Here is a 27,434-nt window from a genome sequence, read left to right on the forward strand (position 1 = left end):
TTTGTTGATCGCATGCTTGGTATCAAGTGTGATGGGATCAGTATGGTTCTTGGACAGTGGTGCGTCTTTTCACATGATAGGAGATCGAGATTTGTTTTCTGATCTGAAGGAGAAAGATCTTGGAGTGCACATCGAGATGGGCGATGATGGTAGATATAGTGTGACCGGTATCGGTACCATTTCCTTTGAGAGGGAGTCTGGTAAACCCTTCGTATTGAAGGAAGTGATGCATGTTCCAAGATTGAAGAAGAATCTTATCTCTATGGCAATGTTAGAAGACAAGGGATATGATGTTGTTTTCAGCGAGGGAAAGGCTTTCCTGCGCAGTAAGACAACTGGAGAAACCCGGAAGATAGGGGTTTGAGTCAGGAACCTTTATCAATTGCATGTAGATGGCTGTGCAGCAATGGCATGCAAGGCAGAAGGATTGGTGATCCGGGATGATGGCGAGCTGTGGCACAGGAGATTGGGTCACCTTCACCATGGAGCCTTGAAGATACTGCAGCAGATTACTACTGGGCTTCCTAAAGGCACTCTTGCACAGTCAGATCAGTGCAAGGGGTGTACTTTGGGAAAATTTGTGAAAGCCACCTTTCACGAGAAGGATAGTCGCTCCACGACAATCCTTGAGAGAATTCACACAGACGTGTGTGGACCTTTTTCAATAGCTTTGACAGCAAAGCACAGGTATTATGTGATCTTTGTTGATGATTTCTCTCGAAAGTGCTGGATCTTCTTCATGCAGAAGAAGAGCGAGACATACTCAAAGTTCTGTGAGTTTAAAGCACTGGTCAAGAAGGAGTCCAGGAAGAAGGTGAAGGCTCTTAGGAGCGACGATGGTGGTGAATTCATCTCTGGTGAGTTCAAGGATTTTTGCATTGCAGAAGGGATTCGAAGAGAGCTCATAGCTCCCCATAACCCACAGCAGAACGGGGTTGCTGAGCGGAAGAACAAAATGATCGTGGGTGCTGCACGGGCGATGTTGCATGATCAGGGCCTACCCCTTCACTTGTGGGAAGAAGCATGCAATACTACAGTATATGTGCATAACCATTGTTCTCATAGGATACTTGGCATGAGTACACCCGAGGAGGCTTATTCTGGTAAGAGGCCTGATATTTCTCACTTGAGGATTTTTGGTTATAACGTTTACATGCATGTGACAAAGGATGCCAGGAAGAAGCTGGAGCCGACCGCAGAGATTGGGATATTTATGGGGTACACTGATATGCCCCACAACTATCGTGTTTATTTGCTAGACAGTCGCAAGACTGTTGTGTGATGGGATATAAAATTTCAGGAGGAGAAAGCCATGAAGTGTTCTCTTGAAAGGGAGCCACACTTACATGCAGATGAGAAGCTATTAGTTCCTAAGGATGAGCTTCAGGACGTGGATCAGCCACAGGACGAAGTTCATGGAGTGGAAGAGACCACTCATGCAGCGCCAACCATCAGAGGGCGAAAGCGCATTACAGAAGCTGAGCAACTGGCTCAAGATGCAGAGAAGGTTGTAGGACCACCTACAGCTCAACGTAGACAGAGACAGTCACCTGATCGGTACACTAGATACATGGCTCTTGTGAGAAAATGTGTTGTGACTGAGCCATCCTCTTTCGAGGAAGCTGTGGAGGATCCCGCATGGGTAGATGCCATGGTGGAAGAGTATGATTCGATTGTCAGAAACAGTGCATGGGAGATTGTCCCAAGACCAGAAGGGAAATCAGTGGTGGGTTCGAGATGGATCTACAAAGTGAAGCAGGTAGCTGACGGGAGTATGGAGAAGTACAAGGCAAGATTTGTTACCCGAGGCTTCTCATAGATAGAGGGGATCGATTATGAGGAGACCTTTGCACCTGTGGCAAGCTATCCTTCCATATGGACAATTCTTTCTCTCTCAATGCAGATGGGGTGGCACATTCATCAGATGGATGTGAAGACTGTGTTCCTCAACGGAGTCATTGAGGAGGAGGTGTACATAGAGCAGCCTGAAGGTTTCGAGATCTTCAGTAGCGAGTCGCATGTGTGCAGGCTCAAGAGAGCGCTGTATGGGTTGAAACAAGCACCACGTGCTTGGTACACACGGATAGACAGTTATTTCACCGGACTTGGATTCTCCAAGAGTGAGGCGGATCTTAACCTATACCAGATTGTGGTGGAGGGTAAGTTGCTTATCATTGTACTTTATGTAGATGATTTGATTCTGACAGGTGATGAGCTGTTGATATTTTCATGCAAGGATGATCTTGCTAAGGAGTTTGAGATGAAGGACTTGGGCCTCCTTCATTATTTCCTGGGATTGGAAATTTGGCAATGTAGTGATGGAATATTTGTTTCTCATGGTAAGTATGCTCGGGAGATACTGGAGAAGTTCAACATGCATGGCTGCAAGCCTGTTGACACTCCTCTTCCTGGAGGTTGGAGGAAGGAGGATGCTACTTCAGCGGAGGTAGTGGATGCCACTATTTATCGACAATTGGTGGGGTTGCTTATGTATCTGGTCAATACACGACCCGATATATGCTATGCTGTTAACCAGCTTTCACAAGCTACGGTTAAGCAAACCAAGCTCTTCTGGAAGGTAAGAAAGCATGTATTGCGTTATCTCAAAGGAACATCAGGATATGGATTGTGGTACAGACAGGAGGATGAGGTGAAGTTATGTGGCTTCACGGATGCAGATTGGGCAGGGAACCCAACGGACAGAAAGAGCACATCTGGAGGGGTCTTCAGTATCAGGTCAACAATAGTTTCTTGGTACAGCAGGAAGCAGAGATCTGTGGCACTCAGTTAAGCAAAGGCCAAGTATATGGCAGCAAGTTTGGTTGCATGCGAGGCTATATGGATGAGGAAGATCCTGATCGGGTTGTTCGGTTCTCACTTGGAGCCTACAGTGATTTATTGTGATAACTATAGTTGCATTAAACTCTCGGCTAATCCAGTATTTCATGATAGATCCAAGCACATTGACATTAGGTACCATCATATCAGAGATTGTGTGCAGCGGAGAGTCATGTTACTTTCATACAGTCCAACGAAGGATCAGGTTACTGATATCTTGACGAAGGCACTCACCAGGAGCAAATTCGAATACCACCGAGGTAGGATAGGGGTTGTTGATAATCCATATCTTGTTGAGAGAGAGTGTTGAGAATGCAACAAGATGATAGAGCTTAGTGGAAAGGAGTCGCCTTCATTAAGTGGGCTCGTAGGTTATTTTTGGTGCAAAGTCTATTTTTAGACTATGTCTATTTTTAGACATATGGATCATGGTCTATGAGCTGCAGGATGCTATTTGTGGATGATTGGTCATGTTGGTAAAAATAGATGGACTTCTATTTTTAGACATATGGGCGGTTTCTATTTTTAGACTGCCAGGCTAAAAATAGAACAGTCGAATATTATTAGCTCATAATAATATTTGGACTATAAACATTATCTTATCCTATTGGAGCACTTCAGTTTGAGCTACAGATGTGGCACATGCAGCTGTCAGAAGGAAATGCGCTTTTCTTATGAGTCAGTTGAGCTATTGTATGGTGGACTTCAGTTAGAACTCATGTGGTTGAGTTTGGTGGAGTTGATTGAGGAGTTGATGGAGTTGTGTTCAGTTTGACTTTATTGAACTAGTTGTATTTTAGTCTAACTAAAGAATACACTAGTGATGAGTTGTGTGAATTAATTATTAATTAATTCACTAATTATTAACTCATAAAGAAACTAAAGAATACATCAGTTAACTCAGTGCATGCACAGTTCAGTGGAGACAGGTGTTAGAGGTTGAGATTGCTATCAGTTGTGACTATAGTTGTGCATGAGATTTGCACATGCATGGATGGAGATTGCCAATGAGGCTTGCGTAGTATAACTAAGGGAAATCGAATTCACAGAGTGATTGATTCTCATGCAGGATTGCGCAGTGGAGGCAGGTAAACAGTGGAGGAGATTTGAGGCATCAGATCTGAGCTAGTTTGTGTGTAACATGTGGAGATAGTACTGAGTACTTGTGAGGAGTAGTGTACTATGTATTGTTACATGTTTTCTATCATTATAATATACAGATAGTGTGAGGTTTTCAGCTGTATGCTTTCCCCGGGTTACATACTGTGTTAATGTGCGCATGCGATTGATGTTTCATTGTTTTTAATGCTGCTAAATTGATGATCAACATAGAGGAGGTTATGTATTATGCATGCATTCTGCAATAGTGTATAATCAGGATAATCTCTGTGAAAAAGTGTTTATTATTCAAAATTTCTACACGTAGAATATAATAGGAAGGATTTTGTTAAGATGAAAGTGTAACTAATGATATTGAGCATGTTAATAAGAAAATTTCCAATCTTTGGGAATTTGAGGGTGCCATTGATAGAGGCAAGGATGATGAATTTCTTCCAAACAAAATTTCTAAAGGAACATATGAGGATGATGGATCTCCTCCAAGCGAGGATTTTGAAAGGCACATATGAGGATGATGGATTTCCTCCGAGTGAATATTTAGAAGGCATAGATGAGGATGATGGATTTACTCCAAGAGAAAATTTCAAAGGCAAATATGAGGATGAAAAAGGATGTCATCTGAGCAAGGATCTAAGATGAACAGATGAAGATGAAGGATTTCCTTTGAGAAAATATTTCAAAGACACATATGAAGATAATGGATTTCCTCTAAGAAAGTATTTCAAAAGAATAGATGAGGATGATGGATTTCCTCCACGAAAATATTTCAAAGGCATAGATGATGATAATGTATTTTCTCTGAGATAGGATTTCAAAGGCACAGATGAGGATGGTGAAGGAGTTTTTCTAAGCGATGATTTCAAATGCACATATGAGGATGATGAATTTCCTATGAGCAATGATTTCAAAGGCATAGATGAGGATGATGGAGTTCCTACAAGCGACGATTTCAAAGGCATATATGAGAATAATGAATGATTTTATCTAATTGAGGCTTTCTAAGCAAATATTTCCTCCGAGCAAATATTTCAAAGGCATAGATGAGGATGATGGATTTTATCAAAGAAAATATTTTAAAGGTATAAATGAGGATGATATATTTCCTCTAAGTGGTGATTCCAAAGGAGCAAATGAGGACGGTGAATGATTTCCTGTAATAAACAGTTTCAAAGAAACATATAAGGATGGTTAAGAATGTACTCCAAGCAAGGATTTCAAAGGAATATATAAGGATGATGGATTTCCTCTGAGCAAATATTTCAAAGGTATAGATGATGATGATGGATTTCTTCTGAGTAAGGATTTCAAAGGCACAAATGAGGATGGTCAAGGATTTCCTTTGAGTGAGGATTTCAAAGGAACATATGAGGATGGTGAATGATTTCTTCTAAGAAAGGACTTCAAAGGCACATCTCGGGATGATGTATTTCCTTTAAGCAAGGATTTCAAAGGCACGGACGAGGATGATGTATTTCCTTTGAGTGAGGATTTGAAAGGAATAGATGAGGATGGTGAGCGATTTCTTCCGAGAGAGGATTTGAAATGCGCAAATGAGGATGGTGAAGTATTTCTTAACCATGTTGATTATGAATGTAGTAGGGGTAATATACCTCCTATGATGAGCGAAATGTTTGTATAGAGGATAATGAAACGATGGAGACATTACAGACAAATATTATATATAGGATTAAAGCTTGAACTATTTATATCAATACAAATCATTCCAGTTATATAAGGTCTAGAAAAAATTTCTCATAAGAACAAGTTCCATCACTGACTTGATTTTAAGTGAATTTTTTTCTAAAGGATTGCTGAAATGTATGGGATTAATGTATGCATTATAGAAAATAAAGGCATATTTGACAATGAATAGAAGCATGCAAAATTCATATTTAGTGGCTTGCATAATATCTACAAATATGGGTTATGATCATCATATTGGGAGTCTTTTACTTTGTCGAAATTCTTTAAAAAAATCAATTTAATTGGTAATGTTCATCAATCAAGAGTCTAAACAATATTGGAAAAATATCATACATTTTATTCAAAAGTACATCATAGATGAGAGATTGGGCCATTAACAAATACTACAATGTCATGGATGCAATACTCTTTTTTTTTTAAACATGGAGAGTGTATGTGAGATGGATTGATTCATTATATTATTTGTCATCCATCTTGGAGCTTTTAGAGTGGGAAAAATAGGAGGAATCAACTAACGAAACTAATTTTACCATTGGGACTTAGTTTGGCAAATTGGGTTTTCAAACATTATGGAAGTAGTTTGAGGCATAAAAAATATTATTTTGGGGTAAAACTTTGTTGCTTAAGTGATGCACCCTTAAGTGATATTCTACACACAAATACCTTTCCAATGGTGTAAGGATTGCCTCAACTGGAGTTCGTATTCAAAAATTATTCCACTCAAAACTTGACCTCCTGTTTTGACCACCATAACTCATGAGGATGCCACATCAACCCTCATTCTTTATGGAAAATGGGTTATCCATATGATCGTAATGAAGAAGAATCTAGAAAGGTCCATATTGTAACTTTAGTTAAGAGTTGAGAGATTCAAACCTAACCACTAGTAGTATATTAAGGTGTGTTAGAATTGGGTCACTGGGAGGAAAAGGGGTTTCATTATATTGAAGTGCATTTTGTTTTATAGATGAGTAGAATGGCTGAGAGTGGATAGGGAGAGAGAAAACAAAGAGGGTTTGTGCATTGTAGTAGCCCACATGCCACAAACATCACTTCTTTGTACTTGCATCCATTTTTATTCAAGGAAATAGAGAAGAGCGACCTCAACTTCCAACTAGGTTTTCTCCTCAAACGGTTTCCCAGGTTCTATCTAGTATTAATTTATGTTAAGTTTTATTTCATTGGTCTCTATTTTCTGGATGTTTTTTCTATTGCATTCATAAACGTACATTGTAATTAATGAATCCAGAAATATAGGGAGAAATTTACCCTCATAATGTATATTTCAAATTTTAAACATAATTTTATCATATTTGTTGTGATGAACCATGCAATGGAATATCCACGACAATTTATAAATCATATTGGTATCAAAGAAAATTTCTTTTGGTATATCTGGGGAGTTGAATGGGATCCAAATTAGTTAAGTTGAAAGTTGTGAATCCCTAGTCACGGGAAATAAATCTATTAATAATCCATAAGATCCCACAAAAGAAAGGTTTGTGCAATTGGAAGAAAAGGTCGCAGATATAAACCATAATGTGAGCCTCCTCATGGCGACCTTGACCAATAAGGTTGGGTTATTCGGAGAAGATGGAAGTCCTAACACGAAGGTCAGATTTGAAGGTATATAGGAAATTGAGAAGAACCAATGAGGGAACCTAAGAAAGAAATAGAAAGGATTAACCCAGCTGGAGTGTCATGAACCATTCAGATCCCCTATTAAAATGGGAGTGAAGGTTAACATCAATTCGTATCAACATGAGATTTATGGTTTGAAGTAGAATAATTGGTTTCAATGATTATATGTTTATTTTAGTGTTCATCATATAGAGAAAGGACAAAATATTTCGTTTTCTCAACTAAAATTAGAGGGCCATAACCTAACTTGGTGGGAAATCAACATAAAGACATTAAGGTTGGAAGGAGATCCTCTAGTGACTAAGTGTGAGGATTGAAAAACCCTCATAAATTCACAATTTTACCCTATCAGGTATGTAGAGGACCAATGGATCCAATGGCATTACTTTAGGTAGAAGCAGGAGTAGAGTGTATAGGAGTACACCATAGAATTTAGGAACATGGCCATAATGTTGGGTATCTCCCTAAAGAACCCAGTTGTACTCCTCAAGTTTCTAGTTGGTCTACGAAGCTATTTGCAGAAGCAAGTGATGTTATTCAAGCCTAGATTAATGGACAAGGCTTGTGTATAAGGATAGTACCTGGAGAACATAGGCCAAAAGAAAGGGAATTCAAGTGGGCGCAAGAAGAAAGAGCACCATGAAGCTTCTAAGTAGGGGAAGAAGAATTGGGAACGAGGAAAGGATAAAAGGGAAACATGTACAACGCACTACTGCAAAGATCCCAAAAACCAGTGCGTTGTACATCCCATATTTTCCAAGGCGTCCACTGATTTTGGTGAGGAACTCCTCTGGATAGTTTAAATCGAACTGCACACATGCATGCACAGGGCAGCAAAACTAGTAATCAGTAGAAATACTTATTTTCAGTCTTTTAATGTATTGGAAGGTTTAACTTATACAACTCATCTGATTATGTATGATGCTCTCATCATTAACCCTTTTAGGGTTATCTCACAGCTTACTGACATAGCGAACCATTAGATTTTTAATTGAAAGCATCAATAATGCAAATTTACAACTGAATTAAAATCAAGGGCATAAAACAATACTTACCGTGATTCGGTTGTCCTTTTCGAATCCGAGACCATGCGGAAGGGCCTCGATATATTTGTCCTTGACACTTGCATCCTCTTCCAGAGCATAATGCAGTTGAATTGAAGTTAACCAATTATTTCCATTTGTGGTCGTGATAATCTTTCTGATTCCTGAATATGTCCCATCATTCCAATAAGCCCCCCCACGGCCGCCGTGTAGTTGAGAGCAGTGAAAATTCTGCCATACAGAAAACGTTGGATTTGATTGAATAACACAACAAAATTCCCAGAAAGAGCAACGAGATAGTTTCAACCACAAATACTCTACAGACTCTTTATCATTTTCAGTTATGACAGTATATTAAGCTATAAATGAAAATCTTGACGATTTCAGATTAGAGGCCTTTATGAGAAGAGTAATTATGTTCAAATATTTCTGGATTATTCACATCAAAGATTTTAGTGGTTAACATTACTAACCAAACAAATGTGTTAATGGCTGCTGGCTCAAAATGTGACAATTAAAATGACTGATGTGAATAATCCCACAATACTTAAATATAGAAATATAGTACAATACACCTCTAAAGTCGACAGAGGATACACCCATAATTTAATCGTCACTCTAACTCACTTCATTTCTGGAACCTGTCTTCAGCGTATACACACCGATTGCATCCACACGAGATCCACCTCTTCCGAAGAGACCTACAATCTTCCCTCCCATTTCTGTCTCAAAACTAGGCCCCCCTTCCTCCCCGCATGGTCCAATCTTCCTTTGATTCGTATGGAATGTCAAAGATTTGATTACCCTCCAAGCTCGATATGTTCCGTAATAACCACTGATTTTGGTTACCATTTCCTCTGGGTAATTCAAATCGTACTGCATGCACAGGTCAACAAAACCACGTAATCAATGTAATCACAAATTACATTCTATTAAATATATATACGATACATTAACTTCGACCATTATTACTTGAGCATACGGCGACTTACTTCTTTTGGAAACCCATCTACAACTCCCGGCCTATGGCCCTCGATATAGTTATCCTTTATGCTTCCATCCCCTTGGAGACCATAAAACAAAGTTTGACTGAAGTTAAAAACTTATTATCATTTACAATCATGGTAATCCGTCTAATTCCTGAATGTTGTTCGAATTCAGAGGCACAACAAATCAAGTAAACACACAGCAAAATATCAAGCACATAAACACAGTTTTTAACGTGGTTCACCCAACCAATCTGGGCTACGTCCACCAAACATAGGCATGAGGAGTTTATTAATAAAATCAGGAGATTACATCAAGAAATCCTCACACTCTCTTAGCAAACATCCGAATGGTTGTCTGTTATATAGCCTAGAGAATCTAACAGCCTCATTAATTCTCTCACATCAAATATAGGAGGCATTAACTCCCTCCCAACAACCTGGAGTTAATCTAGGACCTGAATTCCTATTGTTGTCACCAGCTGAGATTTTTCCTATTTCATCCCAAACAGAAAATCTCAACAATCTCCACCTTGACAACAATTCGCCTGATGCCCTGTTATTATTATTTTATCTTTTCTGCAAGCCAAGAGAATCCAAACACCAGCGTAGCTTCTCCAACAAAACTGGTTTCGTGAACATGTCTGCACAGTTCTCCTTTGTATGCACCTTTTCAAGAGAAACTCCCCTTTCAGTGATAACTTGTCTTACAAAATGATATTTGATTGGAATATGCTTTGACTTACTATGATAGGCCGGATTCTTAGCCAAATGTATTGCACTTTGACTGTCACAAAGTAATCTGATGTTATCCTGTAACCTACCAAACTCACCAAGCAAACCTTTCAACCAAACCGCCTCTTTGCAAGCATGCGAAGCAACAATGTATTCTGCTTCAGTAGTGGATAAAGCAACAATGTTCTGTAGCTTTGACATCAAGCTTATAGCTCCACCTGCAAGAGGAAAGACGTACCCTGAAGTTGATCTTCTCTTATCCAAATCACCTGCAAAATCGGAATCAACATATCCGCAAACAAATTCACTACTCTTATTGTAAGAAATACAATAACTACTTGTGCCTCTCAAGTACCAAAGCACCCATTTTACTGCTGACCAGTGTTCTTTACCCGGATTTGCCATGTACCTGCTGACAACCCCAATTGCATGAGAAATATCTGGTCGCGTACACACCATCGCATACATCAAACATCCTACTACATTGGTATAAGGAATTCGAGACATATAATCCTTTTCTTCATCTGTATTAGGACATAAACTCGAAGAAAGCTTAAAATGGGAAACTAAAGGGATCGACACAGGCTTCACATTGTTCATACCAAACCTCAAAAGTATTTTCTCAACATACTTCTGTTGTGATAGCCACAGCTTACCATTACTCCTGTCTCTGAAAATCTCCATGCCCAAAATCTGTCTTGCGGCTCCTAGATCTTTCATATCAAACGTCCTTGCCATCTGAGTCTTCAACCTGTTGATTTCTTCAACGCTTTTGCTTGCTAAAAGCATATCATCAACATACAACACTAAGATAATGAACATGCCATTATTTAACTGCTTAAAGTAAACACAATGATCATATTCACTTCTTACATATTTCTGACTCAACATGAAAGAATCAAACTTCTTATACCACTGCTGAGGCGACTGCTTCAGGCCATATAATGACTTCTTGAGCCTGCAGACAAATTTCGAATTGCGATGCTGAACAAACCCTTCCGGTTGTTCCATATATATTTCCTCATCTAAATCACCATGTAGAAATGCAGTCTTAACATCTAACTGCTGCAACTCTAAATCAAACAAAGCCACTAATGCTAACACAATTCTAATTGAAACAATTTTAACCACTGGTGAAAATATCTCATGAAAGTCTATGCCAGCTTTCTGAGAAAACCCTTTTGCAACCAACCGAGCTTTGTACCTGTCTTCCATATCATTCACACCTCGTTTCAGCTTGAAAACCCATTTACACCCCACAGTTTTCCTGCCTTTCGGAAGTTCAACCAGATCCCACGTGCCATTCTTACCCAAGGCCATCATTTCTTCCTTCATGGCTGCTTTCCATTTGTCACTATTTGAACCTTCTACAGCTTCCTGATAACACAAAGGTTCATCATCATTAGCGATCAAAGCAACTGAAGTAACATGATCATCATACCTTCTCGGACGACGTTTGATCCTTGTAGACCTCCTTAAGAATGTTTCTGGTGCTTCCACAATTGGCTGTCTATCAACTGTAGGAATTTCTTCATGATCGCCATCTGAGACATGTTCATGTCCTCCATCTGAACCCTGTTCATAATCTGATTCTGAAACCTGTTCATGACTAGAATCTGAACTATGGTCGTTATGACTATCATTAGAAATGTTGTCAAACTGAATATGCTGGAAATCAGATACATCATCCTGTTTCAATCTTCTATCTACATCTAACTGTACAAGAGAGGATTCATTAAACTTTACATCTCTGTTGATGATGATTTTGCGGGTAGTAGGATCCCACAATCTATATCCCTTCGTTCCATCACCATACCCAACAAAGATATACCTTTTTGATTTCGGATCTAATTTAGTTCGCTGATGTTTAGGCACTAGAGCATATGCATCACAACCAAACACTCTGAGTTTAGAATAGTCACAAGGGTGTCCTTTCCATACCTCTTGCGGAACCTTGCAGTCTATTGCCGTTGATGGAGATCGGTTTATCACATAACAAGCGGTTGCCACTGCTTCCATCCACAACTCCTTCGGCAACCCGGCGTTACTCAGCATACACCTTGCTCTCTCTAGAAGAGTCATATTCATGCGTTCAGCAACTCCATTCTGCTGAGGAGTATAAACTGTGGTCTTATGTCTCTCGATCCCTGCATCCTTGCAATAGCTGTCAAACTCCTTGGAGGAAAACTCACCACCATTGTCAGTTCTTAAACATTTTATAGTTCTACCAGTGCTGTTTTCTACCAATGCTCTAAACTGCTTGAAAACATCAGACTTCTTTTTCAACATGAAGACCCAAACTTTCCGAGAAAAGTCATCAATGAATGATACAAAATAAGACGAACCACCACATGACGCTGTAGGGGCTGGACCCCAAACATCTGAATGGATATAATCAAGTATACCTTTACTAGTATGTTTGCCTGTTTTAAACTTTTGTTTACTTTGTTTACCAAACAGACAATGTTTACAGAAATCCAATTTTCCAGATCTTAGATTAGGAAGTAACTTTCGGTCAGCCAAAATTTTCAATCCTCTTTCACTCATATGCCCCAATCTTTGATGCCATAAGTGAATGGAACTACTGTCATGTTCAGACACAGACACATGATCTGACCCAGTTCTACCTTCTAACTGAAATAGATTTCCTACTTTCTTCGCCTTCATCACTAGTAAGATACCTTTGTAAATTTTCATTACTCCACCTTGAATTACAGTTTTATATCCATTCGTATCCAGTGCTCCTAATGAAGTTAGAATTTTTCTTAGATCTGGTACATGTCTCACATCAGTTAATATTTTGGTTGTGCCATCAAACATTTGTAGTTGTACACTTCCTATTCCAACAATACTGCAAGTGACATCATTACCCATCTACACGACTCCATCATCAACTGATCTATATGTTTTAAACCAATCTCTATGTATACACATGTGGTTAGATGCCCCGGAATCTAACAACCAATGTTGATCATGTTTTGAAATATTAACTGACAATACCTCATCACTCATACCTGAACCAGATACTGAACCTGTATCTGTGGTGTTGGCTTCCTTCTTTTCTGTCGAAGAGCCTTCTTTAGTAGCCTGCTTTCGCTTCCAGCAATCCTTTTTCAAATGTCCAGTCTTGCCACAATGCCAGCACTTCACCTTTGGCTTCTTTCCTTTGGACTTCGAACAAGAGTCGCTATGTTTTCACCCGGAGTGTCTCTCTCGTGAGCGACCTCTGGCCATCATTACCTCTGATGTGGAGGTGTCTGCATTCGACCTCTTCCTCGTCTCCTCAGCCAACAAGGCTCCAACAACATCGTCAAACTCAAGGATGTCTGATGTACTAAAGCTTATGGAAGTAACAAAGTGATCCCAGGATTCAGGCAATGAACATAATAAAGTTATTGCCTTATCCTCTGAATCAAATTTCACATCTAGACTGTCTAATTGCACCAACAAGGTATTAAAAACATTCAGGTGATCAGCAATCGAGGTACCTTCTTTCATCCGCAAACCGTAAAGCTGTCGTTTCAGGAGAATCCGATTTGTCAAAGATTTCGTCATATAGAGCTTCTCAAGCTTTGACCACAAGCCTGCGGCGGTTTTCTCTGACACAATGTTGAACAGAACATCGTCCGCCAGACATAACCGAATTGCGCTTAGAGCTCTATCGTCCATCTCATCCCATTCATCCTCCGTCATGGAAGGAGGTCTTTTGTTTTTCCCCAACAGTGCTTTCGCCACACCTTGTTGAACCAGCAGATCGTGCATCTTCACCTTCCAGATCTCAAAATTATTCTTGCCATTAAATTTCTCAATTTCAAAACGGGCACTTTGAGTTTTCGCCATTTGATATCAGCAAAAAACACAGTAATCTCCAAATATCCAACCAGCAATTTAAAAAATTGCCTATGCCTTTACAAAAAAAAACTGCCCTTTGCACTTATTTTACTTTTCTTTATTTTTGTTTTTAAAAACAAAGAAACACTTTCATTTTATTTGTGCAAATTCTGTACCATATACACATCTCAAAAAAAATAAGATACGTCTCCTTTTTAAAAAAAACTTCAATATCCCAGCACACAAAAAATTCCCACAATCTAACTGGCACTGCGTTTCATAGCAGAGACTGGAATATATTCACGCGGGTTTTATCAAATCACACTGCGTAGGGGCTTCTTATGACATTCGGTCATTTAAAAAAAAAAAAAAAAAACAAACACGCGCAGGGACAATACCATTGGCTTGAGAATGGTTTGGGCTTTCATTGATAAGCTGCGTCATCTTCCACTAATCACAAATCAAAAAAAACAAAAAAACACCCATTGAACTGTATTCAATAAGAGCATGCCAGAGGTGAATGGCACCGGTCAGAGGGTTTTTCAATACACGCTGTTTTTAATATATATTCCCACGCAGATTTTTGGAATGGAAATACGCACCGAGTTCATAAACCACTACTGTAATACGCACCAACAAGTTTAAAACAGGCTCCACGCAGCAATCATGTGCAAGTTTTAAAATGAAAACAGTGAATCTAATGCGCACTCACACCAGGTATAACGTGTGAATCTAATGCGCTCTCACACCAGGTAAAACAAAAAACTAACCATTCATACCTCCACTGCTCCGATCCGCTCCACGCACCAATATTCAACACCTCCAGGCAGGGATCCGCTCCACGCAGCCGTATATAGTATAGTACTGCCTTCGGTCTTAACACAGGACGCAGGTAAGGAACACCAGCTCCAGAACACACACGCACAACACTCAATTATGCGCCCAATTCCAGCACGCAGGTCTGGTCTCTGCCGCGCAGCAGTGATATTCACCCTCCAGCATACAATCTCAGCACTTCCAACATTGCTCTGATACCAATTGTTGGAATTCAGAGGCACAGCGAATCAAGTAAACACACAGAAAAATATCAAGCACATAAACACAGTTTTTAACGTGGTTCACCCAACCAATCTGGGCTACGTCCACCAAACATAGGCATCAGGAGTTTATTAATAAAATCAGGAGATTACATCAAGAAATCCTCACACTCTCTTAGCAAACATCCGAATGGTTCCCTGTTATATAGCCTAGAGAATCTAACAGCCTCATTAATTCCCTCAAATCAAATATAGGAGGCATTAACTCCCTCCCAACAACCTGGAGTTAATCTAGGACCTGAATTCCTATTGTTGTCACCAGCTGAGATTTTTCCTATTTCATCCCATACAGAAAATCTCAACAAATGTGTCCCATCATTCCAAACCGCTCCCCCAAAACCGTCGGAGAGCCGTCTCCGGTGAAACTCCTGTCGTGAAGAAAACGTCAAGCTTTAACGAATAACAGAGCGACATTAAAAAGAGTAACCGTATGTATAGTTTTCAATACCACATATATAGTTCAGAAATGAACAACTCCTAAATCAAATAATCTTATTGTCTGCTAGCTGGAATATATAGCATAGAACGGTCTTTTTAACAAGTAAAACGGAATAAAACTCAAATATGTGTTGTTCAGATTCTCATAAGCCAAATTAGTTTGTACCGATCATAGCAAGCTAAAGTAGGGCACATTTTCACATTGTAACGGAGAAATCCAGTAGAAGACAATGTGATGAAATGAAGTACAATTTGCTGGGCGGTTATTTGTTAGTTCGAGTCCAACTATCTATTTTTAGAAAGTTGCTAAGTTATTTTTAGCAACCGTCAGTCAGCATATTGTCATGTGTCAGGCAAGTTCTAGAAGCAGTTCAGTTAATTATAAGGATTCTGAAAATCTTTTGGTCTGTGTAAATTTTATTTAAGGGTTACAAAGACTTGCCAATATCATCCTACTTCTCTGTAAATCTTTTCATGGTATCATAACAACTCTAAGACTTTTTTGTGAAAAACATGAGGGGATTTAAGACTCGCGTAACATAAGATTCAAGGATTTGAATTTCATTTAATGAAGGAGCAGGTCTAAATATGAAGTCTGTATAAAAGAGTTTGAGAGTTTTTTCATTTGGTGAGTGAGCCCTGCAACTTTTCGTTGTTTGCAAAGCCACAAAGCATTGTATTTGTTAATGAAGTAGAGTATTGTATTTGTTAATTAAGTGCTTATTTTAACAAAAGTAACAACGGATGTTGTGAAAGAGCCCATCTAAAAAGAGGAAGATATACCAGACATTACAAAGAATTTTTTTTTTTAAAGAAATTGCAAAAAAAAAATTAAAAAAATTGACATTGTGGGAATACTAGGTGACATTGTTGAAGATAAGAAAAATATAAACATACACTGCAGTTGTCCTAAGCAGGACAAAAATGTCTATTTGCAAAGAAAAAATGATAATGTACAAAAATCCATAGCATGAACTTTGATATTAAAGTCCATTATACAAATATACAAATACACTTGTTGGGGGATGAAATTAAAATTTTCATTCAGCAGCAACAACAAATAAGGATAATCTAGTAGTGAAAGTTGAATTTGCTTCTAACACTAAGTAATTTTTGTTAAAGAGTATTTTCAAAGTCTAAGTATAATAAAGATAAAAGTAATTATGGAAAATAGAAAACCTACAATAAGTACAACAGAAAATTCAGCAGAAGAAATCAACCATACCATAGTGAAAGTTGAATTTTCTTCTAACACTAAAGTAATTTTTGTTAAAGAGTGTCTTTCAAAGTCTTAATAAAGATGAAAGTAATCATGAAAAATGGAAAACCTACAATAAATACAATAGAAAATTTAGCGAAAGAAATCAACCCTACCATCAGTGTTCTTGAAGACTTTGCGACCATGGAAGAGAATATAAAACACATGAATATATTGTTAACAATTGCAGAAATCAACCCTAACATCAGAGTTCTGGAAGACTTTGTGAGCATGGAAGAGAATATAAAACACATGAATATATTGTTTTTACATATCGGAGGTTGACAGAAAGTTCAATCAAACAATTGCAGAAAACAAAGATAGCATTGAAGACTAAGACATATTGAAAAAAAGACCAGATTAAAGTTGAAACTACAAAACAAGAAAATATATGTATAAAGTTGAAAGCAAAAGGAAAAAAAAGTTGTATACATAAAACTAACAACAAAAATACAAACACTTGCAAAAATACAAAAAGTTTGTGAATCAATCGCAATTATCCTATATCAAAGTCATACTTCAACAAACAATAGTGGTCGTAATTATGTAGGATTTGTTAGTATTAGTGACTGTAACCCTTACCATTAAAGAGGAGTGTTAAAATAATCTATTATATTAATTAATCTAGTTGGGCAGTTAGCTCGCTGTTTGAATTCTGTTATCTAATTTTTAAAGTTATTTTTAGCAACCATCAAGTTATTTTCAGCGACTCTCAGTGACTACGTTTTTGGAAAAGTAATGTAAATTATAGAAACAGTTAATTATAAGGATTCTGAAAATCTCTTAGTTTGTGTAAATTTTATTTAATGGTAAGTTCGTAAGTGTGTTTCCTCACTCTTTGCGTTTCTGTAAATCTTTACAGTCACGACAGATTGTGGCGAGAAACTATCACAACAGTGAATTAATTACCCGACGATATACTAGAATGTATTCTATTTTTTTTTATCGAATCGAAAAATAAGAAACGAACGTAAATGATAGAGTTAGTGTGGCAAACCTTTAAAACAAGTTTGCTACAAAGTTACCTAATGCTGCCAAATCGGGCTGAAGAATTTGAAAATATGGCAGGTCAGTTTGATTAGGTAATTAATACGGTAGAAATGTTAAAGAAATGAAAAATGCGGAGTATTTTTATTATTTTAAAATAATTATATAAGATTACGAGGGAGATATCAACCATAAATAATTATAATGAGACTGAACTAAATTAGGCTAATTGAAATTAGATTTATGTGATACTTAGCAGATGGTTGGAATTATTTTCTACATTATTCTCTCTTAATTACATGTCTGTTGGTCTATTTCTAAGTTAAGGTTACAATTTAAAAAAAATGACAGTTGGATTTCTTTTTCGTTTTCTTTTCTTCCGGATCCTAAATTGTTTCAGTTTTTTTTCTTCTTGTTGTATTCTTAAAACCTTAGTTTCTTCACTTGTTTGTGCATGTCTTCCATTGTTCCAGATTGTCTAAATATCTATGTTACCAGAAATGGGACGGTTGCCACCGTTTCTCGTAAAAAACGTGTAAGAAACGGAAACCAGACGAAAACGCCGTTTTTTACGGTTTTTTTTTTTTGTAAGCTTAGGTGGGACCTTCTCATTTTCGAGTTTTTACATGTCCGTTATTCACCCCATTTCCAGGGAGGGTAGCACAAGAATCGAACCCAAGATCGACACTTCGGTGAGACTTCATTTCCACTTCGGTGAGACTTCATTTCCACGACCATTGCCACCCGTTTCCCATAAAAAACTTGTAAGAAACGGAAACTAGACGGAAACGCTGTTTTCTACGATTATTTTAGTTAACGGGTGCATATATTTTATGGGAAATCTTTTACCGGTGGTAGTTCGCTCTTTTGCATGTCATTTTCAGCCTTGTATTTTCACTCTTTATTGTAGATTTCACTCATGTATTCATTCAATAACCTAGAGGCTTATGCCAAGTATATAGAAAGTTGATCATTTCTGTACTATTGTCCCTTTTTTAGTTGATTTGTTTTCCTTTAACATATATATTGTTAAAATTCATAGTTTAAACACTATTCTATATGTGGCTCAAGAAATTCACATTTAATTGCAAATTCTATTTATTGTTTATATATATATATATATATCTAATTATTTGGAATTTTTTTTAAGGAAACAATAATTAGCTGAAGGCCCAAAATGCATAAAAATGTATACACTTAATTGATTAGGAGGCATAAGAATGTATATATTTAATAGTCAATTTGCTAAGCATCAGTTTCTTATTTAAATTATTTAGGTTTTTAATAAAATTTGGGGTGGAAATTTAGTTGAAACTATATTGAAAATTGAAACTAACACTGTATTTTTTATTTTTATTTTCATTTTCTCTCTCCTAGTTTCTTGAGTGCCAAACCTCCAAACTCCGTTTCTCGTACCGTTTTCGTTTCTCATTTCGTTTCCCGTTTCTCATTTCTGGTAACATAGCTAAATATGTCCTAGACTTCTTCAAAAAATGGTTTGTATGTGGACTCTTGCTACATGTTATATTTTATTGTGTGATCTTCATCATCAATTTTCTGCAAACATGTTATATTTTATTGTGTGATCTTCATCATCAATTTGCTGCAACATAAGTTTATGATAAAAAATATTTTTTCAAGACTCCAATACTAGAAATTTTATTGATGTTTTATCATCCAAGATGTCTTCAACATGCATTTATGCAGCTTCTATACAGAGTTTATCAAGGCATGGTGTTGCAAGCCATGTTTCAAGGTAATTTAGCTCTTTTTCATATTCATCTTATTTACCTCCACATTGGAAATCAATGGTAAGTGTAAAAACATTTGCAGAATCACATAGGTTATGTTCCTTCTGCTCTGAAATGAGAATTTCTCAGTCTCTTTCTCTGTCTTCGTCTCTATTGCTTTCTCTTTGTGGGCTTCCTTCTCTGCCCGTGTTTCTTCTGCTACTTCAAGGAGGATTTCTTCCACTTGGTTGTCTCTATTGCTTTCTCTTTGTGGGCTTCCTTCTCTGCCTGTGTTTCTTCCGCTACTTCAAGGAGGATTTCTTCCACTTGGTTTGCAAACTCTAATGAGATTCTCTCACCATATAGCATCATGTTGATATCATGTTTTTGTTGGGTCATTTGCAACCATTCATCATTAGCCAAAAATTCTTTATCAAAGTTTACATCAACAATATTAATTGTTGGATTTACCATAGCATTGAGTTCTCCAATAGAAATTTCACTGTCATCAACAAGCCGTGTTGTTAGAATCACCAAGTTGTCATCAACAAGCTCTATCGATGGAATCACCAAATTCTAATCAGCAAGCTCTGAAGTTGGGATCGCCAAATTGTAATCAGCAAGCTCTGTCGCTGGAATCACCAAATTTTCGTCCCCTTGTGGCTTGCACAGTGGAGTGGGGTTCACCAGCATCTATGTGCTCTTTCTCTGCTTCTTCTGCAAATTCTTCACTCATCATCCACTTGTGACTGAGCACATTGGGATTCACCAAATTCTTCATCTTCCACTGGATTACTCCCCCTTACACGAATTAAGGGTATGCCAAGCTTCCGTGGTCATTTTTGCTTGATTCATTTTAATTGTTGATTCTCGTAATAAAAAAATATCAAACATCACATTTTCTGGTATCCCTTCATCTTTTTTAACTTTTTTTTGTTTTTCCCATTTGTTGAGTATTAATTCACCGTCACTCAACAAAAAAAAAATTGACTTGAAAACATAGAGATTTTTAATGAAAACATCTTTCTGATAGCTTTTCTGCTGCGCAACTTCCAACTAATAAACTTTAAACTTTTTCTCTTGCTTTGGCTCTGGCTTACGGTAGCGACATACAACAATGATAATTCAAAAATCTCAAATTAATTCACCCTCAACATAATCTTTATCTTTCTTACCAGAACCAAAATTTTGACACACTCTTTCTTTAAAAAAATATTAAAATGCCCACTTTAAAAGTATACGAACATTTTAAAATGTCTTACATAAGCATTTTTCAAAAGGTCTTTGAAATGTGACCAACAGTTTCGCCTTGGTTTTTTAAATAAACCCTTGAAAAAAATTAAAGGCTTTACGAAAAACTACGAACAAGGATTTTGACTTTTAAAAGCTCTTACGTGGATCTCTGAAAATATTGGGGAGCCTTCGTGAGAGTTCAATAGCGTTTAGTTTTGACTCAAGATGAACAAGGATTTTGACTTTTAACATACTCTTACGTGGATCTTTGAAAAAAGTCGAGGACCTTCGTGAGCGTTCAATAACGTTCAATTTTGACTCAAGATGAACAAGGATTTTGACTTTTAACAAACTCTTAAGTGGATCTTTGAAAAATTCGAGGATTTCGAGGAGCCTTGGTGTGCGTTCAATTTTGACTCAATTTGTGGAGCCATTTTGACTCAAGTTGTTAGCGCATATCACGATATAGAGGGTAAAGAAATTTATTAAAAATTTATTAATTTTCATGGAGAACATCTAATTTCCTACCTTCAATGCTGATTGCTGAAATTTACGCTTTCACCTGGGTTTAATTGATTAAAGGCCCTGCTTGTTGCTTTTAATTTTTCGTAGACGTTTAAGGGTCATCAATGGGTGAATCATAATTTCGACTGCTACCCGATCTACCCAGTCAGTCAATACTCGAAGGAAGAGGAGACAAAGAGTTTCGAACCTTCATACTCCCAAGAAGTGTGGTTGATTGTTCGCTCTGTTTCTCCTAATCAGGATCTCCGATCACTTTTAATTTTGTAAAGAAAAACAGAATAAGTTTCCACCCAGGTTATTCCAGCTACTAGTTTTTTAATTAAAATATCAAAAGCCTCCTCCTCACAGCCTTCCAAGGACAGGAATTTGAATCCCAACCGATCCTCCGCGGACGACAAGTCATTGGTTACAGACAATACCGCTTCGAACGTGTTTCGAACTCGGTATTTCGAAGATACAACTGCGTCTTTCAAATTGATATAGGTGTAAAAGTCAAACAGAGTAGGTTGTAAAAGTCTTGGATATCATGGCAATTGTGGATTTATGAAATTGTGAGGGTGTATTTGGTAAACTTGAGTCTGTCAAGTTAATGGTGGTTTTGGGTTTCAGGGTTATGGGTATTTATGGTTTTGCTAATACTATTCATCTTTGATGTAGTTTATTTAAAGGTCGGTAAACCTCAGGTTAAATTGTTTAATGGCCATTTGCAATAAAACAATGGTCTTTTTAGGCACTACCATCTCCTTTCAGAAACTTCTCCAAAAAGTTTACAACTGCGGTTTTGGACCTGTGGTTTTCATAGCATCTCCTTTCAGAAACTTCTCCAAAAAGTTTACAACTGCGGTTTTGGACCTGTGGTTTTCATAGCACATAGTACCGTGACAATAATATTTAACTTAATAAAAAAATTACAGATATTGATAAAAAAATTACAAATTCCTCATAAATCTATTCTTCATTTGGTTTTGTAAATTATTTTTATATTATTTTTTAAATCTAAAATTTAAATTAACATAAATCCGATATTTATGTTACAGATCTACAAATCTGATATTTATGTCAATAAATAATTTGTTAACCGTTTTAACCTAAATAAAACAATTTCAAACAGAACTAAAGTAATTTCTCTCACTAATGCATTAATTTTCTGCAATTTTTCAAGGCTAGATCGCTGAGAAACTTGTCCTCCATTTTTTGGGGGAAAGATCGTATGGCCATTCTCGAGTGGAATTTTTAAGATATTCTTTCACCTCCTTAAACTTTCATACTCCTTTCTTACACAATACTCTTGAATCTACAGTATTGAACACTATAAATGATTAAAATTTATTGGAATTCAATTCTTTACCTTTAAAAAGCTTGTTGAAGTTATTGATAACAGTATCGATTGACTGACTAGCTAACCGCTCTAGCTAATTCTTGGTTTGAAACCTGCCCTTCCTTTCTCGTATTCTCGTTTATACTATAGGCTTCATTCCCCTCCTTCCCTTGGTCTTTTAGCTGATCATGATATCGAATTTCATCTACAGTTATCTATATTATTATGATTGAAGTTAATACAACAATTAGATTCCTTTTAATATTAAAGATTTACATTCCCTAAACTTACATAGTCCAAACCTTTTCTATATTGAATGGGTTCCAATTCAAATTCCAACTTTGGTAAGAATGGTTTGCTGAAACAACAACTCACCTGAACCAACAAAATTCTCTTAATCTTTCTCAATACACGTTGAACAATCTCCTCCACGAGCAGGCCCTCGTCACTGGATATTCACAACGAAGTAAAGAAATGGAGTCAGAAACGTGTACACACATTGATACGATTTAGTTGCGCATAAAACTTTGTTACATCTGGAGAGTAATTCTTACCCGTTACACGTTTCCTGGAGATGTAATCCACTTACGTCTGCAAAACGACAAAGAACTTCTCTCCATTTCTGAATAGTGGTGGAATCGTTTTGCGACTCCAGTTTGCGCAGGCCCTGAGTATAGGCTCCACCTTCTCTGTGCGTCCACCGAAGGTCAGCTGGATCCACATGGTAAAACACAGGTATAATTGGAGCCCCGGAATCCAACATGTAGACGAGCTCCTTGAGACACCATTCCGATTCCGCATATTGAGGGGAAAAGATGGCTACATGGCTGGAGGCGTTTTTAATTGCGTCTATTATCTGAGAAGTTAAGTTGTGTCCCACTTGCATTTCCTCCTTGTCGAAAAACACTCTCAATCCATTATGTGCAGAACAGAGGCGATGGTACAGATGACTGGCCAAGGTTTTCTTAACACCAGGACCCCTGTGATTGATGAATACGTGATAAAAGTCGTTGGGAGATGTAATGGAGGGGGAGGCAGCCATTTGATGCAGCGAATGGCAGGGATAAGCTTCAACAAAGATAAAGATGAAGAAGAGATGCTGCACAAGTTTGGAAGAATTGCATTAAACTGCGTATTTTCCAGAATAGCACTAGGCGATTTCGACTCTTCTCTCCATTTGTTATATGCAATTATTTTCCTTTCATCCATAAGAAACAAGTTGCCGGTTAGCAATTTGCACCGTGTTGTTCGCTGTTAACCCCCTTACTGGACAGTCTTTATTATTCAATTAACTAGAAATTGAAATAGAAATTAAACACACATTGAATTTCTCTTCCTACACTATTAATTCAACTAAATTCTCATGTCTGGAAATTGTGTTAAATCCAAGTTGTATACAACCGAGTTACGTTCCTCATTTAGCAGAGTTTCCACCCACTCGAGGTTAGAGGAAAGTCTGGATAACCTTTCCTCTCCTCTTTCTAGTATTCCATCACATGTTTGAAGAGAAGCCATCTCTAGGGCTGACGACACTGACGACTGATGCTAAAAGGATAATTCACGAAAACAAGGGTAAATTATTGAAATTACGTGTCATGTATGACTAATAACAAATTTAATAAATTTAAAAATAAGAGCCTCATTTTCAATAACTCGTGAATCTTATTTCGGAATCTTTGATTTCAATCTATATTATATCCTCATATTATATACGAGGATGGAGGTCATATACGAGGATGGAGGTAAGTCATGAAAAATATTCACGACTGAACACTTTGCCTTTAACATTTCGTAACTAAAATAATCTTTATTTTTGAAATTACATGTTATTTATTACTAACAACAAATATCATAAAATTTAAAAACAAGGGTCTCATTTTTAATAACCTATCAATCTTATTTCTAACTCTTTGATTTCAATATATATTTTAACTTTCTTATTATATCAGGATGAATATCAATCATATTTCTAACTCTTTGATATATGAATCATGAGATAGTTTCACGATTGAATACTCATTATTTCATTTTGATATTTGGTGATTAAAATCATTTTTATTCATTGGCTCTTATTTATTTCTTGATATGATGTACTTTTCCACGACATAAAATTTATTATAAATATTAGGTTTATATATTATTACTATATTGGTATATGTAATATTTTAAGCTTCAATTAATATTAAGTTTCACTTAATTGAAGTTTATAAACTTTATTTTTCTAAATCAGTACTTGAATTTATGTGTTATATATATTTTTCATTTTTATGAATTTGATAATTAGCATGATGTGATGTTTATACCTAATGTGTTTAGATATCACACTAAATATAAAATCGTCGTCGTCTTCTTTCTTTTTTTTGTTTGGTTATCTTTGCTTTCTCGCTTGGCTCTACAAAAAAAAATAATTAGTCATAGTTACGGGTTTAGCAAGATTTCTTACAAATATGTGGTTTAATAACAATGTGAGGACAATAGATTGGATATTTAGTGAATAGAAATTTTCCAGTAAAAAATGGTCAGAATCGCTAAAAAAAAATTCAAAAATGTGGCAATAAGAGTGTTTGAGTAGTGTTGTTGATGATAGAAATGAGTTCAACACTATCAAAAAAATATTGAAGTTTGACAACTATAAACTGGATTTACAAAAATTCCTGTCATATTTTATCAAAATCTTACCAGAATTTACATGATTTTCAGAGCAAATTTAAAAACTAATTAAACTATAACATAATATTAATATCTATTATTTTATTGTTATTTGAAAACATTCAATGATATTTTTACAACTTAATTTATTCTTCACGACATTCGTATTATTGTTATTCTTCACGATAATCTTTACATGTGACAATTTTAAAATAAAAATAAAACATACTTTTTCTTCATTTCACACAAAATCATGTTAATGTTTTAGTTTGGAATTAAAAAAAGTCTATTAAAATCAATAATAACTCATATATTCTTGATTAAACCTATATAAAAATTAAAGCGGAACAACATCACAAAACCTAAAATTGAAATTACAACTACAAGAATTGTAATTTATTCATTTAATTTTGTGCATCATTAATTCCATACACCTTTGAATATATATTCTTATCAAAATCGGAGGACAGTGTCTCCAACGGTGCACCACTATTGAAGAGGTGAGAGTTAACAAGCAAATTCTGATCATATTCGATATTTCCGCGCAATTCATGTTAGAGAACATGGACTCCTCTTTTTACGATTAACCTACTCGAATATATATATATACTCTTATCATTATCGGAGGGCTCTATGTTTGCGTGTTGAACAAGTTGCGCGACCTTTTTGACACATTATTGCGAAATAGACAGCGTCCACATCCTTTTCTCTACAAATTATGTAGTTAATCTTGACACGCAAAATATGTAGTTAACGTTGACACGCATTATAGAAAAAGAAATAAAAAGTAAAGTAATATAATCTAATATAATAATTATTTTTATAATATAATTATATATTAATTAATATTTATATTTATATTATTTTTAATTTTTAATTATATATATTTATAGTTTTATATTAATCACATTTATTAATATATCTGTGTTAATTTTATTAACATAAAAAAACTTTATTGTGTTAATTTTATTAAGATAAAAAAAACTTTATGGGTAGATATAATAATATACCATTTTTCTAATATATGATACCCATCCAAATTCATTTCCTCTTCAAAGTATGTCGTTAAGATTGCCACGCATTATGGATTAAAAAAAATAAAAGTACCATCTTTTCTTTGTGATTTAGTTGGTCAAGCATGGTGGCAAAATAGACCATAGACCAGATGCACAACCTTTTCCTCACACGTAGCTTAACACGCGACATACATATGGTCCATGGTCTATTTCACCATCTAGCTTTCCATGATGATGAACCAACTTTTGGTTGTCTAGTGCGTATGGTTCATCATGGAAAAGTAAACAAGATGCTCTACCTTTTTCATGTGTTTTAGTCGGTTCAATCTAGCATCAGGAGAGCCGTTCGAGAGTACGATGAGCCAATAATTTAATTTCAATTCTTCACTCGCCAACTAGAGATGCCCTCGAGAGACTAATTTATAATATTATTTATTAAAAAGCACAAAGCATAGGACAGAGATGATTTGCTTATAATATTATTTATAAAAGGTACAAATTATTTATAAAAGATACAAAGCATGAGACAAAGTGAATTCTGAAGTCAGGTATACTTATAATATTATTTATAAAAGGTACCATTTATTTATAAAATATAATATACAAAGCATGAGGCAAGGTGAATTCTGAAGTCAGACATGCTTATGATATTATTAAAAAAAAAAATGTATAGGATACCATCATTAAGATTAGATATGATAGGGTTTTTCAGTTTTGTAAAAGAAATAAAAATTAAAAATTTAGATGCATTGAACAGAGCTAAGTCCCGTCAATTATGAGATACACATGTTCTTGTTGTTTTGCAGAGTCTGTTTTATTTTTGTTTTCATGTATTTTTATTATTATATTGGTTTTTGTTTTTAGTCAAAAAGTTTGATTTTCTATTAGTCTAAATAAATTTTATAAAGTTTTGAAAAATAAATATTAAATCAATAATTTGAATATTAAAAATAAATTTTAAAATTTGAATTTTTATTTTGAAAAACAAAATAATCCTATATATAATCAAGTGTGAAATTATGTCTTTATATTGTTTTCTATTTAAACTTTTGATGAACCACACTTGTTGGTTTTAATTTTCTCATGTGATTTCTACCCAAAGGCTTTGTTTAAAACAATACACCTACCAAATCTAAATATTTATGAAAATGAATTATCATTATATAAATACTATTTATAGCTTTATGTGTCAATCATTAAAAGTCCAAAACTATAAAAACAAGTTATCAAACAAGGGCTACATAGTAGCTAGTACCTGCAATTTAGTTAAAATATACCTTAATTAA

General features: G+C 36.0%; 1 pseudogene across 1 annotated transcript in view; it reads right to left on the minus strand.

The window, feature by feature from the left end:
• The window catches only part of LOC149211383 (uncharacterized), a 120,181-nt pseudogene extending 96,246 nt beyond the window's left edge, over positions 1-23,935 (minus strand). The window contains exons 1-8 of the transcript XR_016249998.1: positions 23,038-23,935; positions 22,859-22,931; positions 22,570-22,698; positions 22,426-22,459; positions 9,338-9,485; positions 8,973-9,221; positions 8,358-8,576; positions 8,034-8,111 (exon numbers count right to left, since the gene is read on the minus strand). The product of XR_016249998.1 is annotated as an uncharacterized LOC149211383 (transcript). The remainder of the gene's footprint in view (positions 1-8,033; positions 8,112-8,357; positions 8,577-8,972; positions 9,222-9,337; positions 9,486-22,425; positions 22,460-22,569; positions 22,699-22,858; positions 22,932-23,037) is intronic.
• Positions 23,936-27,434: the final 3,499 nt, after the last annotated feature.

Source organism: Pinus tabuliformis, chromosome 1_1 (genome assembly GCF_031772625.1).
Source record: "Pinus tabuliformis cultivar Carrire ecotype Pingquan chromosome 1_1, CPIR1, whole genome shotgun sequence".
In the NCBI taxonomy this organism is placed as follows: Eukaryota; Viridiplantae; Streptophyta; class Pinopsida; order Pinales; family Pinaceae; genus Pinus; species Pinus tabuliformis.